This window comes from Colossoma macropomum, unplaced genomic scaffold, assembly GCF_904425465.1.
Source record: "Colossoma macropomum unplaced genomic scaffold, Colossoma_macropomum, whole genome shotgun sequence".
Lineage (NCBI taxonomy): Eukaryota > Metazoa > Chordata > Actinopteri > Characiformes > Serrasalmidae > Colossoma > Colossoma macropomum.
The window spans coordinates 19,804,710-19,825,764 of NW_023494794.1; the positions used below are offsets into that span (position 1 = coordinate 19,804,710).

General features: G+C 41.0%; 1 protein-coding gene across 9 annotated transcripts in view; it reads right to left on the reverse strand.

The window, feature by feature from the left end:
* mtmr4 (myotubularin related protein 4) overlaps positions 1–21,055 on the reverse strand; it is a 96,640-nt gene that overhangs the window by 54,624 nt on the left and 20,961 nt on the right. The window lies entirely within an intron of this gene.

Below are 21,055 nucleotides of genomic sequence, written 5' to 3' on the forward strand. Positions count from 1 at the left end.
TCCAGTCCAATTCAAATTCATGAATCTGGACACTTTTACCTCTAATCCCCTAAACTGTTGACTTATTATTGAATCATGTATAATAATTACATAATAACTACTATTAAACTAATACGTAAGCTGTGTAGTTATGAGAGTGGAAAACTGAAATGATGGCGCACATATAGACCCTTAGCAGAGCAGCAGTTTGTTAATCGCTATCATGATATTTGCCTTCAAAATACTCACATCACAGAAGGGCCAATCACTAAAGGTTTTAGTGTGAGCTACTGCACGGTTGCTTGGATGAATCAAGGCATTCAAATGATTCAACAAATGTAAATAATTCTGGTTAAAAATAATGCAGAGCAGATGCAATGGTAGAAGTACATATAGTGGCCCCCGAAAGTATTAGGACCTTTTAGGCAGTTCTTTACGTAATTAAGTTATTAAGGAAACTTGAAATAAAATAATTAACGCAAAGATATGGGTTTCAGACAAACCCCTTTATCACAACATCAAATCGTTATGTGGAGAAAGCCTGGAGAGAAATTCTAACTAGACTGCACTAGGAGTACTACAAAGCACAGAAGTGGAAACACCCAGGTCCGGAGCTTTTTCACTTACAATGGTGTTGGTGAGCTTCCACTGATGGCATCATAAACTTAAGTGTACAAGGTCATTTTGGATGCAAATCTGCAGAAGTCTGCAAAGAAACTGCTCCAAGGAGTACAATGATACACACCAGCCGAACTACTCCAAAAAAGAAAAGAACAGTCTTAGAATAATCTGTTCACAATAAATGCCAAATGGTTTAACATTTTGTTTTCTAGAGCATTATTTGGACTAGTTTTCCATGGGGTAATGGCAATTCACCACAGGATGTTTATGTTTATGACTCATTCACACAGGATAAGAAATCTCAGACAGACTGCAGTTTTTACGTTTTAGTGTTCTGCGTTGTACACGTGAGGTAGGGCAGTACATACCACCTCGATTTGAGAGGCAGAGAACAGAAGTAAATGCTTCTTCGGGTGCCTCCATACTTAAACTAATTTTCCATGGAATATGATGACTAACAGGGCTCATTCAGAGGGACTAAAATCACCGAGAAACATCAGTAAGAACTGCATTACCTCACATCCCCATTTACAACTAATCCTGTTCAAACAGTGCTTAACACAATGAAATTAATACCTTTTTAAGTATGAGTCAAATGTCCAAAGCCATTTTATGGCCACTGTGTATTAAGAGTTTAGCAATTTCAGTGCAGGACTGATATCTCCCCCTTATCCAGGGGTCTATTTTTCAACGTCTTACATAAAAATCCCCTGTCACTGATGAAATTTAGGTGTCTGGGTGCCCTTATTAGACTGAAATGGGCAAAGAGTGGGTGGCACTTATGAAGTCACTTAAATTGTAGGGGTTTCATTTCTCTGAGGCAAATCAATCTGTATAGTGAACAATTCCAGATCCAGATTTAAGATATTTTTGATATACAAAACATTGCAAAACGAAATGAATTACAAAATGGGATCTAACCTGAAAATAAGTGTATTGTTATATGACTAATTAATATATACATAATCGGTTCAGCTAGAGGTCATAGGGCCACAAGAAGTAACCATCCACTATAGCCGGCCAGCAAGGACGAAGTATTCCAGTCGAGCCGTTTGACAGAGATGAAGCTTTGTACACCTCACACATGGAGAGTTCTGACACTGAAGAGGATCTAGGAGTGTCAGAAAGAAATGCAGCTCTTCAGTCTGTACCTCCCTTCTCACCACTCTTTCACCTTCTCATCTCTGTAATTTCACTTTCTCTCTTCTGTCGCCTCCGCCCTTTCTCCAGGGTCCGCTCCTCACAGGCTGTTCCTGTCGCACAAAGATGGAGGACGCCGTGTGCCGGACGCTCAGTGTTTTCTTTTTTGCTTCGTCACTCCACCCCCACCCCACCCCCCTCGTTCTTTCTGAAGAGTGATACCCTGATGTAGTTACTATTTTAGAGGAAAGCATAAAAGCACAAAGCACACAGTCTTCTGGCATAATGCATTTTAGCAGCAGCTATGCATTGTTATATTTTTTGCTTCTCACGCTTTGCAGCAGGGCAGAATGTGCCAGTGCAGCTGTTTTTCGGTGCAGTTTGTGCACCTGCGCAGAGGCTTTGTATGCATACAGGACCAGGCTGAGGAGGGGAGCAGGAGCCATGCTGCTAGTTTAATTCACTAAAAGGCAAAAACTGCCCATTTTTAATCCTTCTGGAAACAAAGAGGAAACCCGTTCACTTTGAGATTACAACTGTACATATGAGGGGCAAAGAGGGGCAAGTGAGCGTGAGCGAGAAAGGGAGACAAAAAGAGAAAGAAGCAGCAGACATGCAGACTTGCACACACGCGCATGCCTGGTGAACGCCTGTTGCTATGGAAACCGCCCCTTGTTTCCTGGGCCCCCTATTTTCTTTCTGAATTGGAATTCGCACTTCTCCTGGGTTCCTCGCACATCCTCCAGCCTGCGCGTTACTTCCTGCTCTTTAAACGGCACATTCCCACACAGAGCTGGCAAAGGGAAACGCATTTAATCTGCTGAAGGGCTTTGCTCTGGATTAGAGACTCTTTCCCAGATTAGGACATCACTAGCAGTCCAGCCACACACTCAGCCACAGCATACACAGGCCTACAAACATGGCCCTGGCTTTAACACAGATTATCATAAGAACGCAATGAGAGCAGCACACTGAACACGCTCTCTAACAATTAATGACCTCAGCTGTTAGATGAATTTAACCTTTCAAACTCTAGGGAGTCCACTCTTCAATTCCTTACGGTCAGAGAATTTACAGATTAGTTTCATAGTAGTTACCAAATAATCTACAGCAGTAACTGAATAATACGTCTTAATGCTGATATTCTGACTGATATCAGCCAAACAGCATCACGGCCAAGCTCCCTCTCATGTTCTATTGCAGAGGTGCCCAATCTTATCCGCAGAGGGCCGGTGTGGCTGCAGGTTTCCACTCCAACAAAGCAGGAGGTCACCTGATGAAAAGTTTAAAGACTAAAAACAACCGATCAAACAAGTAAAATCAGATGTGCTTCAGCTTGTTTGGAGTGAGGACCTGCAGCCACACTAGTCCTTTGCGGATAAGACTGAACACCCTTGTTCTATTGCTTTCATATGACTGTTCTGCAAAATAAAGAAAAAAGTGAAGCAAAAAGTTCCAAACATTCTATGAAAATGTGCTTTAATATTTGCAATTCCTTCCACCTCAATCAGGACCTTCTGTGTGATGGATTGAGGCACAAAACTGTCACAATATCCCATTCAGGTAATGTGCTAAAGTTATTACTGTGAGTTGTAGCAACCGGTGCGCAGCAGAATCATACAATATTGTGAGAAATTGCACTGTTATCACAGCTTACATTTACAGAGAAATAGAAAACTTCCATTCAAAGTAAATGTTTTTCCTTCTCCTGTAATGTTTTTTTCCCCCAACAGTGACGATACACATGCATCGGATAAAGACTTGCCTGATATTTTAAACCGACCAGTATTTAATGACATCTTTACTGTGCTTCAGAAAACCAGACTGTTGAGCAGAGGCTGAGCTACTGCGCTAAACTGCCTGCATTTTATTCATTTACTGCATTTATAACCTTCTGCAAATGTTATATTTCTCTGTAATGCTAATGCAGGTAAATCTAGTAGTCCTGATTTCAACATTTTCTAAAATGTTCACATATCAGCTGGTATGTACATGGAAAATACTGGATATCATTGGTCCACAGTTTCCTATTTCCCTATTTTTTATTTATCTGTATATCTCAACAGCTACTTTTCATTACGCATTTTACACCACTTTAAGAATTTGTTTTGTTTTCCATGATAAACATTGCTGAAAGTGGGCTTTACATGTACGAGAAATATCAATGCTATATTAGGAAAGACATGAGCTTTATCAGAGAAATACAAATGTGTTTTCCACAATATATCCCAGCTGTTATTCTGTTCAAAACTTGCTAGTCAAAATAGCTACAAATGAATGTATGGCATTTTGGAATAAATGCTTCAGGCATTTGAGATAAACTCATCATATACAGACTTTCCAACATGAAGAAAGTGTGAGGAAAAGCAAGTAAACAGGTGTAAGGAGAGACAGAAAGAGACAGAGAGGGGACATACCACCATGGCAAACTGACGTCTATTCCCTCTTTGTCATCATCCCTCTCCCTGTACCACTTCTTCTCTCCCTACGTCTCTTTATTTCAGACACCGTTCAATATTTCAGGAGGCAGAATATTTAAAAAGAGCAAGAGAGGCACGAGAGCGCGCTCGCCTCAGTGCCTGGCGGAGCTACAGCGGAAAATAATGCACACCTCATGAGCACACGCGCACGCTCAAAAACTTTCCAGGGTTAGAGTTTTGTCGTTTACTGCCCTACTTTAAGACACTGTGTTCCCTCTGACCATGATTGATTTATTGATCTGTCTACCAATCAGTCCAGCTGAACACTACACAATACCCTTCACCCTAGTGTTTGTGTCAAACTCCTTCACTAAAGTCGATGCAGCAAAATCAACCAGTTTTGATAGAGTGAAAATCAATCTTCACTATTTAGTCCGGAACAACCACCAATCTAAGAGAGAGACAGCTGTATGCAGTTTAAAGGAACTAGCCCATACTGCCTATTAGCTAGTCTCACAGGGCTAGATGAGATCTTGTAATAAGAACACATATCTAGGGACAACTTGTTCTCTGCACATGCAATACGCATCTACATGCTTATCTGGAGTTTTTGGAGAACTTTTCAGGTGTGCATTCTGACCAATTCTGATATTGAAGTATCCCTAATGTTAATGAATGGATAACCAGTTAACTGCATGAAGGAACAAGAACAAAATAAACAGACTTTAGCTGAAATTCCTGCAGGTATTCCTAAGGTAAAAGCATCATTGTGTTTACTAAACAACCAAAGGGAATCTGTAGGTTTTCATGTTGGATGAGTAACAGCTGGATGTTAATGAGGACACGCTGTCTTGTTACAGGTAGACAATGTGCCATGTTATAATTCTCTGACAAACTTTTTTCACAGTTTCTGAACCTACCTAAAATCAGCTAGAGTAGTTAGCACTGAACCCAGTCCAGGCTGTCTCTGACTTTTCAGTCACAGCCTTGACATCCTTGACAATAAATTCATGTTAAGGTACTCGTGTTTTAGTATCAAAGTGTACTGAAGTATTATATCACAAGGAAACTCACCACATTATACTGTACTGTTAAAATATACATCTGTCGTGACTGAATCAATCGGGTAGCAAATACCTAAACAGTGATTTCGAATACTGCCACCTCGAACGGTTAAACGAGTACTCCTGCGCTCGCCAAGTAAGAGGAGGCATGTTGCCCATCGGACAATATCTACATGAAAAATATCATGTACATGACAAGCGCACTATTGCCCCCTACGTTGAATCCCACCTTCATAAGGTATTGGATTGTTCCAGAGTCAGCTTGTTCCCACCCAAATAAGTCTACGCTCTCATCCACATTTAGCCAAAAATTTCTTGTTACACGATTATGCCTGGCCCCATGAGACGATCCTACAGCCTGACCATTGTGAGTCGTCTCCGTTGCCCTCAGCAAACCCAAACCAGCTTACCTTTACCTAAACATGGGAGAAACTGAAACAAAATCAATTTCATTTTAAAGTCACACTGACCCAGCAGACAGTTTAAAACACTTAAATCCTTACTGAACTATCCACAACCGCAGAGAAGAACGCCAGGCTGTTAAACTGTTGAGCAACACTGACACACCCACATATAAAGACATGCAGAGTTCACATACATACACAATAATAGCAACCATATTATTAGTCACAGACAGACCACACTAAGTAGGTTGAGCTCTCACTGCAAGATCACATCTGCCATTTAACGTAGCTAATGTAACTAACAAATAATGGAAGCTTAAACCCCATTAAATCATCACACACTTGCATACCACACGGAGTTAAGTCATCACCAATAGACTATGTAGTTTGACACTGTATGACCTACAGTCATCTATAAAAATGTCCACTTTTAGTTGATAACAGTGTCATACAGTAACTGTAGTACATTAGCCTTGTAGATACCATGCAAAACTACAGAAGCTCCAGAAGACTGAACACTTTTGTGGGAAGGTAAGAACTGTGTAAATCAAATGTTGCTTTAAGGGCTGTATAACATCAAGCCCACGGACGCTGTCTGAACAACACTTAGGAAACCTCTGAGAAACATTTTGTACCTAAACACAAGGCTAACGTACACAAACTCTGCCGCAAAGTCAGCGCAATGCTGGGTCGCCATCAGTCACGATCTTCCATCTGCAGGCTGGGTTTCGTGCTCCTCACCCACCAAGCAGCGGTGGGCACCGTGCCAGCTCATGGGAGCCACCACAGGTAGTTATACAGAAATGGATGAGGAAAAAGTAGACACTTGATAAGAAAGCCATGTACACAGAGCTCCTGTTACTGGCCTGATTGGTTTAAGTGAATGAGAGGTGGGGAAGGCGTAATGGCATCAGCGAGATGGAAAAAGCTTTCCCCATTCAATCAGAGCCCTTTAGCGCTCCCTCTGGATCCAACTCCCATTGTTTAACGCCCTAAAAAAGCAACAAGCATCCATCTCAGACTATGCTCGGAGGCTGAAAGCAAACCCAGCGCCCAGGATCCTCACCTACATAACTTCATTCTGTTTCCATAATGTAGCGCAAATTCCAAACTCAGCCATAGCAGAAAGAAACAAGACACACAAATATTCTATCAATGGAAACTGAAGTTTGGTCATCATGCACGGATGGAGTCTAGGGTCAGTACAAGACAGCATTTTGGTGGCACTGTTTGATAGAAACCTAAAACAAGTCAGCACCTCAATCTCACAATTAGATAATTTGCATGTAACAATGTAAAACATCCAGAGTGTTTTTATTCATTCATTATAGAGAAATTTACTGACTTGGATTCTTTGGAGTCTTGGTGATAGGAACCAGGTGTCAAGATGTATAGAACGCAAAAAAAAAGCCCTTTTATTTATTGTCTAACACACCAGTGAACCTACACGTCTTCTGGGTTTTTATATGTTGATCGTGGTAAAACAGAAGTAAAAGTAAAATTTTCTTTGGGGACTATTTTGAGTCCCAATGCCCTGCATGTATCTCTCTGCCTTGAATGGAATTTAAGAATATGTTTTAGGCCAAAATCTTTTAGTTCTACTTCTGTAAAACAATGTCTCAAACATCAGGGAGCATATTTCCAACAAATTTGTTATAACTTTCTGTGATATAGCTTTTAGAGGCATTAAACTCTTCAAACATTTCTCTAAAACTGAGCATTTCATGAATGACTATGTAAATTATATAGGAATTCCCCCTTTAAACTCCTGAAATCTGATCACCCATTCTGTTTTTAACCTCACTCAAAAGCATCTCAGCTATCGATCTCAGGCCTGTTTTGTCCAAACACACAAATCAGATTAGTTTAAAAATACTGTGCATCACCATGGAAAGACAAATCTGATCTCAAGCACTGCAGCCTGTGTCTCAACACAGTCTAAAAAAGGAAGATCATATACTCTAATAAAGCGACATCTCAGTAAACCAGCATTCTACTGTGGACAACCAGAATCTTCTAGGAAGAACGGATGGAATGAAAAGAAAAAGTAATAAAGGAATGGAAAGTACAATGAAACAACATCACAATCCTTCAGCGACTGCATCATTACTTTCATCTCCACTTCAATCAGATCAGGGACCTTCTCTGCATGGCAATGAGTGAGTGACATTCATCTTAGTCTTGCCGAATACCCCTGACACAATGGACACCTGATTGGCCAATCGGAGCAGGACTCTTGAGGCAGGGGGGCTTGGTGGGGATGCTGAGGGGTCAAGAGGTCACATATAGACCTTGAGGCTGTCGTTCATGAAAATAGATTACAGCTCTCTGGTTACTGCTGGCAGGAGTATGAGCAGAAAGTGCACAGTAAGCACTGCGAGGGAAAGTAGAAGGAGAACTGAGAGGCATGAGTTTGAGCTGCTTGAGACAAAATAACGTGAGAAGATTGTGATGGAAAGATGTGTTCCAATTTTAAAAGAGAAAGAACAAATAAATAGGCAAACAGAGTAAGAACATTACATTAGAGGTGGGAAATGTAAAGATATTTAATCATTATCATGATTTATTTTGTTAGAGTGATAATATGTTCTTCTATTTGTATATTAGATGTATATTGTAGATATTGACTGTACTTTAAGGACACTGAACTCCAGGTTTCATTACAGAGAGAGCATAATTAGCCCTGGTTAATTGGATTTAGTACAGTATATCAAATATGAACTGTTATTATACCCAGATTTTGATGGCAGTTTTAAAATGTGAAACTATTAGCACACGTATGTGTGTCAAAATCTCGATACATATCGTGAAAAGTATCGTGACAACATTCTTCCCACATCATTCGCCCCTTCTTAGCACTTGCCCCTATATTTATTTATGTAGCCTGAGTAAGGTTACATAACTCTATAGGCTACAGCATATGACCCGTCCCTGTACCTCTCTGCTAACGCCAGCTCGGATGTTCAAACCTCAAACCTCTATTAATCTCCACAAGTAGGATGGTAACAAAAACAAAAAGAACCAGGACAGCACATTTCCCCCCTCTCTCTCTCTCTCTCTCTCTGAGCTGGATGTTCTCTGTTATTCCCGTCGGAGCGCCACGCTCACGTGGCACTCTGTCCCCTTTAAGCACAGACCAAAGAGCACGCTCTTCACTCTTTCACTGGCTTCTCAACGCTCATTCACATTAAACCGAGCATCTGAGATTCTCTCACATATTATCTACCACTTTAACCACAGCTGCAGTGATTTCAGCACTCTGAGCACATGCACACTTACGAAGCAGTTGAGCATGGAGCAGGAGACGCGGACGGCCAGGCTCATGGCGAGAGGGGGCAGGGCTCGGTTGCCCGGGAGACACAAACTCGGAGGAGCTGCACGATCGCCGGCAAAACCATCCTTCCCCCGGCGGACGCTCCGGCTGCTCTAACGCCTCATTTCTCCTCTCCAACACATACACAAATCTCAAGCACGCGCGTGCGCGCTGCAGACACGCCCCAGCCCCCTCCTCTTCCTCCGCACACGCCGTGGGGTCACGAAGGTGGGCAAGGTCCCCACCAAGAATACCAGTAAGGAGAGCCTAAACAGGTTTAGTCCAGTTGCCGAGTGACCTTGTTGCTCGGGCGACCGAGAGCAAAGACAAAGCGAGGCAGGAGTCTCGTCTGAGAGAGGACAGAGGAAACGCCGGCAGGTGGAGCGGCTCGGCTGGATTAGAGCGAGAGAGCAAGAGATTGGAGCGGGGGGGTAGCAGGGTATTGCCTGATGCTAAGCTCCACCTACAATTGCATCCCTTCCTTTACTCACATGCATCCTCTCTCTCTCTCTCTCACCCTCCCTCCTTGTCGTTCACCCTTCACCGAGATTTCATCCGCACTAGCCTGCCGCCTCAGCAACAGCCTCTGCAGAACACTGCAGCTACAACTGAGGATGCCACACAGCCAACACTGAGAAAAATAACCATTCATTTCTCTGAATTATCATGTGTATAATGCACATTTTCAATGGGCATTATTTATTACACATAGTTATTTATTATTATAACTCCCCATCTGTCTCTGTCGCTCACACGTGCGCACGCTCAGTATCTCCTGCAGTGGAGAGATACACTCTCTTCCATGCTGCATGGCTGGGCAACAGGGGGAGGAGGCGCAATGCATCAGCGAACAGTCACGATGGTCGAGAGACCTAGTAAAATACAAGGGAAAGGGGGAGAGAGAGAGAGAGCGCGAGAGATAGAGAGCGAGAGCACGCAGAGTGCACCAATGACACAGCAATCTCCAGCAGCTCCCCCTCCCTCTTCTTTAACCTCTCTCTCGTCTCCCAGCATGCATCTCTCTCTCTCTCTCTCTCTCTCTCTCTCTCTCTCTCTCTCTCTCTCTCTGGTAAAGAGGCACAATTACCCACCGTAATCTCTCTGTAAGAGAACACACCATAACCATCCCACCCCACAACACTGCATTGTGTTGATCGTAACGTGGTGGTCTGTCCTATGGCTCTGATCTACAACCACCAACATGAGACACACACACACACACACACACACACACACACACACACACACACACACTCCTCTGTGTGTGTGGGCACATGCTTGCCTTTTTAATCTCTCCAAAGACGGACATGAGTTGTTCTGTACCATTTCTATTGATGTATACAACATAAACTGCTCATGCTAAGTAAAAGGTAGCTGGCATTTTCAAGACAAAGTTTTATAAGAATAACATCATTCTGAGACCACCAGCGTCTACTTTGCTTGATATGCAAATGTTCTTTTTGCCCTTTTCTTTTCTCACTAACGGTTTCTAGAAAGTTACACATCCTTTCAGACACACAGTGGAATGATGGACAGGAAGATCTGTGGATTTTTCAGATGTGAAGTAAGAGTGGAGCTTGATTTTCTTCTCTCTTTCAAAGATGAAAGCTTTAAGTACTGCTTATCTAATGGGGACAATTTCTCCTCAGAAACATGTCCTGAAAATGGCCATTTTGACTGGAAATTAAATAAATGAAGGGTGGTCTCTGACTTGCACAGTACTCTAACTAATCTTCAGCCTGAGATTGAGGATTCCCCACCCCATCACCTACCCCTCCATCCCATCTTAATCACAGCCTCTATTCTCATCCTGGAAAATGTGACCAGTATATTAACCCATTTAATGGCAATTGCTTAATGTAATGAAGTGGGGACATCCCCTCTGGCAGTGATGGAGAAGGCGTTACAACAGGATTGATGTCAAATGAAGTGTCACTGTCTGCCTCTCCCCACTTCCATCAGAACAGGAGCAAGCAAGAGAATGGATGGATAGTGTGAGAGGGAATTACTCACTGATGATGTACATGGTAAGAAAGTGGGCTTGAAAAAAAGAGTAAAACAGTAAACGTTATCAATTACAATTCGATAAGTCCCAATAATTTAATTTATAAGCAACTTAAAAAACACTAATTTGAGTGCATAGGGTAAGCCCCCCCCCACCCCACTTTACACTCCTTGGGTTTCCCCGCTACCCCACAGTGAATGAAAGACCCTCGGAAGAGACAGAGGGGCATATTGCTGATACCATTTATAATGACCATAGACAGTTTTTAATTTTTTTTTTTTTTAGATATTATTTTGGATCTTGTATTAACATCATTGCACCTTTAACAATGAGTGAGAATGAGAGTGAGAAACGTGACTTCCCCCTGACTGCTCTTCGAGCCACTCCTGATACGGCCCCCAGCCACAATGGTTATTTTGGGAAAGGAGGACACCCCCAATTTCATCCCACAAACACTTGTTGCTCCCCTGCACATGGCTTTAGCACATGACAGACGTACCAAACAGAGACCACGAATGGAAAAACAAGATACTCTTCACGTGTGTCTCACACATTTATTTCACTTCTATTTTAATAGACTTGGGGCTGTATTACAGAAACGTCTTAGTTCATTTTCTAATCCTAACTCCAAATAAGAAAACAGTATTACAGAAACTTTCTAACTAAAAAAGATTTCCTAAATACTGTTCTAACCTTAAAATAACTTCTTAAGTTCTGTTTTAACTGTCTGTTCATATCATTTTATGCAGTGACAGACATCATACACATCTACACTGACAACTTGACTTGTGAGATTTTTTTCTAACAGCATTTTAAAATTCGCAGACACAATCTTCACCGTCCCTTCTTGTTACCTGTGTTGATAAACTCGCCAGATAAAAAAATAAAATCAGTGATGGTGTTGAATAATGAGGAGCACGGATGGCTAAAGCATTTGGAAAACTGATAATGGAGAGCGGTGACGTTCTAATAAACAGCACAAAGCGCTGTCACAATATTCTTAACTTCATCGCACTTTAGTTTCATTTGACCTTTTTTACATCAGTGTCTAACTTCTTACATTCCTGGCTAACTTGATTATTTTGAGTACGAGTTTACGTTTCAGCTGTGTGCATGTGCTTGTTTGCCAGGTAACAGGCATGACAGTTGATCATCAACTTTGACCGACTAGGTTAAGATTTCCTAACTGGAGATAAGATGCTGTAAAATAAGATTAAACTCCTAAATTAAGATAAGATTTGCCTCTGTAATAAGAATTGGTGAAAAACCTTGACGTGTCAGATCTACACTAAAGACAATGTTTCTGTAATATGACCCCTGTAATCTCAGTGACCGATGATGGATAACGTTTCTTAGTCATTGAAAAAATTCAAATCCAGTAGTCTATTTTATCACACAATTCGCGTTTTTTATTTATCAATTTGATGTAGAGTTACAGCCTCATGCTGCTTTACACTTAAAAGCCCAATCAGTTCAAAACGTATTTCAAATTGAAGACTTTAAATAGATATTTTAAACTGAAAAAGCACTACTTTTCAGAGCTATGATGCATATGAAATTTAAATGTGATCATTAAAATATTCACAAACTGCAACACTAACACCCAGTAATTTTACTACTTTTATGAAACCAGCTCACATTACATCAGTCCAAGAGCAATTTTTGTTTATCACGTGAAAAGCTGGGAAGTCACCAGTAGTGCCAGTAGTAGTAAAAACAACTGCGACAAAAACATCTGCTCAGTTGAGCAGCAAAACCCACAAGACTTTGGCTACAGTCTAACAATCTATTTAATCTAATTCAGCTCTTATTTCAGCTCATATCAGTTTTAATATCAGGTGCAGTCCAAATAAATGTTCTACTGCTCCAGATTGCTAGCCTGCATGATCTAGCCTTTGTTTCTGAGAATAATTGTGTGCTAACTAGTTATGACATTTAAAATAACGTGAAATGTCTTTAGCTTGTATTATCATTACAGACTATCTGAATATTCATAAAATTTGAAAACTTTCAAAAATCTAAATATTCCATCGTTGTAGCCCTATTTCTTCAGTATTCACCGACATCCAAAACTGGTTTTGGGAGAGAAAAAGCAGGATCAGTGCATCCCTAGCCAATTTCCTCCCTCTCTCATGCAATCGTACATTAAAACACTGCATGCAAACTTTCTATACCACATCATTCTCTCAATGCAATCTAATTAACAATTAACCTACATATAGAATGTCACCCAATACTAACACTGCCATGTGATGGTAAAGAACAACCATATCCAGGAGATGCATATTCAAGGGGAAAAACACACTGAACAGGCTGCTATTCCTGGCGAAAGCTGTGGTAAGTAGTAACAATCATTACCAACATCAAACACAGCCGCAGGTTAGTCATACATGTATGATTGCTCACAGTCAGGCCAGGACACGAAGGAAAAACATTGCCTTTGCGCTCTGCATGAATCAAAGTGCAGGATCCACCCAACCCATTTAACTCTGACCTGATTCTCGCTTTGGCATTACCACGTCAATGCTTTTAAGAAAAACAGCTACTTAAAGAAACAGTCTTAGAAAAATTTGAATGTTTTCTCATAAATGGAGAGGATTGGGCATTTTGCATTTTGCCATTTTGCACTGCAGCTATAAGGCTAACATAGCTTAGAAGGGAAGGAAACATATCATTGTGCAAACTCCATTTCTATGACATAGTTGTCTAAATTGTGCCCATATTTTGTTCACTTTTGTAGAAACAAGTATGTTATACTTCTTAAAACAGTGTCAGAAAGCATGAGTAAGTCTGTTTGAGATTACTTAACAACTCGACATGGTCTGTTGCAAGTGTGTGATGATTTACAGTTCTGTGTAGGTCAGAGGTATTTAATCTCTAGTCAAAACATTGGACTGGCAACCCCAGAGCCCAGAACCTCAACATCATTGATTACTTGGATGGTTGGAAGGAGAAAATGCAACCAACTTCTAAGACACTGAACTTTGGAGATGTGGAAAAACATCCCTATAGATTTCCTTTAAAAACCTGAAAGCAAGTCTCCCAAAAAGAATGTAATCTGCAATAATGGCAGAGTGTGGACACACTGGTCTTTGACTTTTGCACAGTACTGCAGATGTGCAGTTGCCTGAAGCCAAGTGGTGTAAGCTTCTATTATTCATCAGGTACATTAGCCTCGTAGCTGCACAAAACTATAGAACTAAACTGTAGAGAGACTGGGAAAACTAAAGTTGATTATGTGCCGAACTACTGATTTAACCAAGCAAATATGTTGAGGTTAGGTCAAGTCAAAGGGCCCACTTGGACAACAGATGTTCTAATATCTCCCACAGCTGTGTTTTGACCACCATCAGAATGCTGAGAGAGAGAGCGAGTTTATTTTCACTCTTCCATCCCCACATTGCATATCCATCATACCCCCTCCTAAAAGCAGGTGCAGGCAATACCAGGTGAGGCAGTCACACGTTCCACGTTTACCTCCACGCCTCTGTCTCGCTCTGTTGCCGCTCCGAAGCAGCTGTAGGTCTGATGAGCTCACTGTCTTCTTTTCTGGACAGGGGACATTCCTGAAGAAAGCTCGGCCGAGCCTGAGAGAAAGAGAACTTAATACGGCCCCCTTTGCCTCAGAGCCGGACAAAGCCAGACCAGCGTGGGGAGGATGAGGATTAAATGAAGCTGTATAAGAAGAGATTTAAATGATTGTGCGTGGGTGGGGATTGTGTGCATGTGTATGCGTGTGCATGTCTAGAGGACCTGAACACAGGCACCCTTGTACACACGTGAGCATTAACACACACAATGTCCGAGTCAGATTTTGCATTAAACAGCATTCGAGGGAGCGATTTCCTTGAAATTCAGGTATGTGTGGTGTGGTGAATTCGCCACCTGTTGTGTGTAAAAACAAGACATGGACCCGTTTTGAGAAGTCAAGGCAATTAAATGCTCTTAAATTCACATTTCACCTGCGTGAAAAACATTCTTGAGACTGTTAATGAAAAAAAAAAATTGATTCAAGATGGCAGCTACTTCTGATTTTAGTAATGAGATGCAGACTTGTTCATTTTTTATATACAAGTGTGTCAGTATGATAACAGATCAGTTCTCACAGTACTAACAAGTGGCATATGAAGCTTCCATTACTTATTAGCCTTGTATCACCAGTGTGAAACTTACAGCAAACTTCAAACAGCAAACATGTCATGGCTTGTCTACTATGTCTGGGGTAAGAGCGAAATAGTGTAAATGTGATTTTTCGCTTAAGTGCCCCTTTAAGTAAAATTCAAGTGCTAATTAAGTCCCAGTGCAAGGGATTCTCATGGCTAGCATCCACGCTCTACACCAGTGATAAGCAGTGGGGTCGAGCCTGGGCAGGAAGCGAGGGCTGTGCCCATTTCAAAGTGCCTCGCTGGTCACATTGTCCTGCTGCTGAACGAGAATTACAACTGCTGAGCAATGGGGCCGTGCACAACGAGGCCTCCGGGTGCCATTCACCGTGCCAACCCGACCAGAAGATGGAGCGGGCACCATGCCTTCAGGACTTCCGGAATCATACAAACCAGGCAGCCAAAAAGGGTGGTCGCATTTAACCCATTAAACCCTAGCAGTATGTGGGCCTGTATGTGGGCCTACACTTCAGTTGTTCATTTTCATAACTACATTCGCCAACTACACATCGCCAAATTCTCCTCACTTTTCTGAAATTAAAGAGTTAGATGTAATATGCAAACAGTGACGTTTCAAAAAGTAGCGTTCACCCCCAAGTCTATACAGTCTATCTGTGGAAACCGAACTGCTAAAACAGCCCATTTTGAAATAAATGTTCTTGAGATCTTGAGATCTATATGTCTAAGCAGCTTAGATGATCAGTGAGTGTCCTTGAGATGTCATGAAAACCAATTTACATTTACCTGCCTCTTCAGCCTACAGCAGTTCAGCCCACAGTGCTTCATGAATGAGAAACAATACCAGGTAACCAATCAGAACAGAGGTCATTAACATACATATCAGCCTTTAAAACACAGTTACAAAATGGCCTACAAAATGAGAGAAAACAGTCATGTAACAGTGAATTATGACTGTTTTTGGTAAATAAACCCAAATGTCATCATCAGTGGACCTCAGCCTTTGAAATTAGCCTAATTACTGAATAACAAACCGAAAGTTTAAAGGAACTTCTGTGGGCGATGATGGGTGTTATGTGATGGCAAAGTAGTGTTGTTGTTATTCCGCTCCTGAAATTCTCTCTCTTATTGTATATTTTTGGCTTTACATGTTCATGTTAACAGGTCAGGGCTATGACTAATACAGTCAAAAACCATGGTATAATTTAAAAGCTTGAGACACCAAAAACAGCCTCAATTCTTACTTCCAAAAAGATCACCAGGAAGGTAGTGGTGGGAATAGACTCCATTCTGAACAAGAAAATGTGTATCTGTGGTTGAGAAACACAGGACAATCATTTGCTTTCATTAAATTACACATATCGTAAAAAGGTTCAAATCATGGACCATTAGTTTCAAAGGTTCTGGTGGAGCTATATGTTCTCATTATCATGACAATTTCTGTCACAATATGTGTTTCTGCATATATAACTGGTATCATCATTGCTTCTACAATACTGAGCAACTTGCATGCATCATAAAAAAGTTCAACTACATATAACCTCTTATGTTCTAAGCGGAAATACACACTCAGACTGATCTAATACCAACCCCACCTACTCAAAACCAACCAACCTACCAAAACAAAGCCAGAACCTGCTCAAGAAAACTCAAAAAGAAGGAGCCCTTATAGACCATGTACTGTAAGCTGGCACTGACTTCACTTTGGACCTCACTGCTCTGGACCATGTCAGAGGTGCAGCCTGGCAGCAGTTAGCGCTGGCCTTAAGCAGTAAATGCAGAGGCAGCCGCAGGAGGCCCGGGTACAGATGCTGCTTTGTTTATTGAACATGCTAAGTGTTTAATGATCACCGCAGGGACACACTCAGCACTCTAAACGGAACATGACATCACAGCGAGAACCTGGGGAACCTGGCCAGTCAGTCATGGCCGCCTGGTGTATCTGTTACTTAGAGTACACACCTCTAGAAGCATTTAGAATTTATTATTAGTGTCATCTTGAGAACAGCAAGGTACTTAGGAAATCTTCAACAGCTTCACAGTGTAAGGGCAGATATTAAGGGTATAACGATTTTAATACAATATCAAAACAAAGACACAGTGTCACCGATACAAAGCACTGCTCTTATGAAGCACCAAAAGCTACTTGAGTGTTAACAGCACACCCTTATGGAGAATTTCCCACCTGCTAAACATGAGTGAGCAAAAAGCCAGGTTCATAAGCGTCCTCGCATCTAAAAATGAGCAATCAAAACAGTATATGGTGATCTGAAACAATCACTGGTACCACGCATAATGCTTAGTAGAGGCAAAGCCACCCAGAGAGAGGATTCCCAGCCACAGAACCAAGCTCATGACTACCCGATGCCGTGGCTGACACTTAGACTGAGACACTTGGGACTCATGGACACATGCAATATAATAGGGCTGAACAATTAATCATTTTATATATTAAAATCACAATCTGAAACATCCTGTACAGAGAATATACTTCTTCACATTCAAATGCACACTTACTCATCATTTGAATTTAACAAATTGGAAAAATAAGTAAAACATAAAATATGGCTTGTGTTAAAGTAGTGGCAGGTGTTACAAAATTATTTTCCCCAATAGGTCAAATGCAGCACATAAATAGAAAGTGTGCATTAAATTCTGCCTTTGCCTATTTAACTTCCCTGTAGAGGATATGTTAACTTAATTTCAATTAGAAAAGCGACAAAACATTTGCTCAGTCATATACAAGGTAAAACATCTGCAGCTGGAGCAATAAAGTCTACTTTAAAGCATATAGTGAGAACACAAGGTTGAGTTATACAAAGCAGAAAAACCATAGGGTCATTAAGGCCTCCCACAGGTCACTAACTGCTACAGCTTGATCTACAATTTGATTTAAACTCATCTGTTAACATACAGCACACACTCAGAGCAAAGAACTTACTTTTTTCTGACCAACACCTGCTTCCTTATCTTAACGACCACAAGAGGGCACTGCATTATGTACAAATTCTGTACAAATCAGTGCTGCAGCTGAAGCTTTTCCTCTTCCACACCCAAGCCTGAAAACTCATACCTCACAGCTGATACTGGATCAGCTGTGAGACGAACTACGAGAAGGGGACCAGAACACCCTTTTACATGCAAGTTCTTCATTAGATCAAACTCCACTTGTGTCAGACTTGGCAAAACATCATGACAGTGCTTGCACTAGACTCATGTGGGTTCATCCTGCAGATACCAGGAGCATGGAGGGGGAACAAGGCTAGCAACACTGGAAACTTGAAACTGTAAACTTCCTTCAGTGCACTGGGGAGAACGTTTACTGGACTCTCTGCGTGCCAAAACAGCAGCATCCGTGAGCATTTAAGAGCGGATGTGTCGAGGAGGATTGCCTCTTTTTCCTCTCAGTGTACATATACATGCTTCAAAGGCTTCCTAACATCTGCTCACTGCCCCAGGGTGATTTTACAAGCATTTCTGCTCTGGCCAAAAACAGAGAGATGAGTCTTCCCTGCAATAGGACTATACACACACACACACACACACACACACACACACACACACACACCAGGTCAAGCTGCTCCTTTGGAAATAATGAAATCCCTGGTCACAAACCTATGAAAACCCTATATGCAATGTAAGCTAGGAAATGCACAGTAAATGAACAGGAAATTCACTATGCAGGACCCGAGCAAATCCTCCCCCCTACAGTAATCTCATAATATACACAGGGCGTATGCACAGTGATAGTAAGGGTCTTGACGGGCGCTCATGCCCTCGGGGTATTGCTACACCCGGCATAGTGCCAGAATACACTACTGCTGCCACAGCCAGCACACCAGGCACGTAGGCCTCTGCTAGGAGCTCTCAAAGAACAACTAGGCGTGATGATAGAAATCCATTAGGAGAGACTCTGACTCGAACCTCAGAAACACAGTTTTGTACAGTATACGAATCAAACAAAAACGGGAAATTCTGAGCAGATCAGGGCAGCGGACGTTGAAGGTAGCTGTTCTATTCATAATTTCATAATTAAAAAAAATATATAAATCACTGGATTTAGTTTAGGTGGTGATAGAAGAATCACTTTTGGTTCCCTAAAAACCTTTCAACAGATGATTCTTTAAAAGAAACATTTTGAGATGATGCAGAAAGGTTTAAAGAACCTTCAATATAACGTAGAGGTGCTGTACCAATTAAAGGGTCCACATCATAATAAAAGTAGCTGTTTTATATATTAAAAAAAAAAAACTACACTTTTCTGAATTCAGTGTGTTTGTCATGTCACAAAAATCAATGAATTTAAATACAAGTCTATTCAGCCTATAAAAGTTTAGCCCCGCCCATTCACGTTGGCTTTAAAAGGAGTCTTTCAGCTCAGACTGCTTTATGAATGACCCAATCAGAACAAAGGTAATTTACCTATCATTACCTTTCATTCAAAAGACATCTTAACAAAACCAGTCTATTTAATTCTAAGGAATAAAGAGAGGCTGGAAAACAGTCTGTAAAAATGAATTACGACTGCTTTTGATACATAAAATCACAAATATTATAAGTGGACCACAGGGGAAAAACATAAATACTAGAAAAGGAGGAGGATATGGGCCCTTTCAGTGGTTTCCTAGAACTGTCCATCCAAGCAAAGAACCAATTAGGAACCTTTATTTTTTTTAAGAGTGTAAGTGAATTTGAACAGGAAAAAGAGGATTCAGGATGTGTAAAACGCAATGGGGTGAAGCAGGAATGTAAATCACAGCATATATCTAACTGTAGAGTCCAACAGGTTCCACATGTTTTAATCCTTCTATGCTAAAAAGTACAGGAACCATAAAGGCTAAGTAAGGTGAGTTTCTTACGTGTGTTGCATACAGGCTAAGGTGTCTTGAGGTACAATAGCAGGTGAAATCGCTTCATTAGCACAGCATCCGTATATGACCTGAACACTTTTCCTCATTCCATTAGCAACAAACCACCACCAAAGTGCCTAACATTAGTGACCTTCACCTCACTTTTGGTATGTACCATGGCTAAAGCAGGAAGGAAAGATAAAAAAAAAAAATTATATCCCTACATACTACATGCCATCCGTGCATTATACGAGACAAAGGCACTTAAATTTCACACCACGTCACCAGCAAGCACAGAAGACAAAATGACGTTTAGGGCTGCACGATACAGACTTTAAAATTCGGTGTTAAATAAAGCTGTTGGATCTTGTGGTGACATGAGAAGTGATGCATTATGATTAAATAGTGTGCCTCTTTAAGCCAACAGCAAAAAATACAAACTTACAAAAGCCCCATTCACCACTGTGCAAAATGAAAATAATGGAATATTAATATTTAGCAAGGACACATTTTTGCGCATCGTAGACTGAAAGGTTGGGATTTCCTGAACAGCTTTTCCTATAAAGGCTACCAAAACAAATAAACGAATAAATATATGAATGAAAAAAAGAATAAACATACATTTAATTCTCCTTATGGTCATGCAGGTTTGTTGCAACAATAGCCATTAATGCTTCACACATTTTACACACAACACCAAGAACAAGAATAAATCACCACAATCATTATCACAAATAACTATTAAATTACAATTTATCTGTTCTAACAGCCAAGATAAAACTTCCTCGTTCAGATAAAATGACCGCAGATACGGTACCTCCCAATTTAAGAAGTATCAATAGGTTATATTTTTGACCACTCCTAGTTTAAACACAATCATAGGTAAAATTAGAGAGAGGATTTCTTACTGAAGAGGCTTTTCAGTCTAAATCCCGGCTTCCACTACACAATTTTTAGCCCAATTCGCCCCTTCTGACAAATTTTCACAATCTGAAGTAATTTTCAGGTTGAGAGCTGGCAAGAGCAAGTTTCCTAGAAAAAAAAGAAATGAGAGCAGGCTGCTCCTTTCTTTAACAATCTGTTTCAGCATGGTAGGTTGCATGGTAACACCACTGAAAAGCCTGCTTAAATCAGAGAG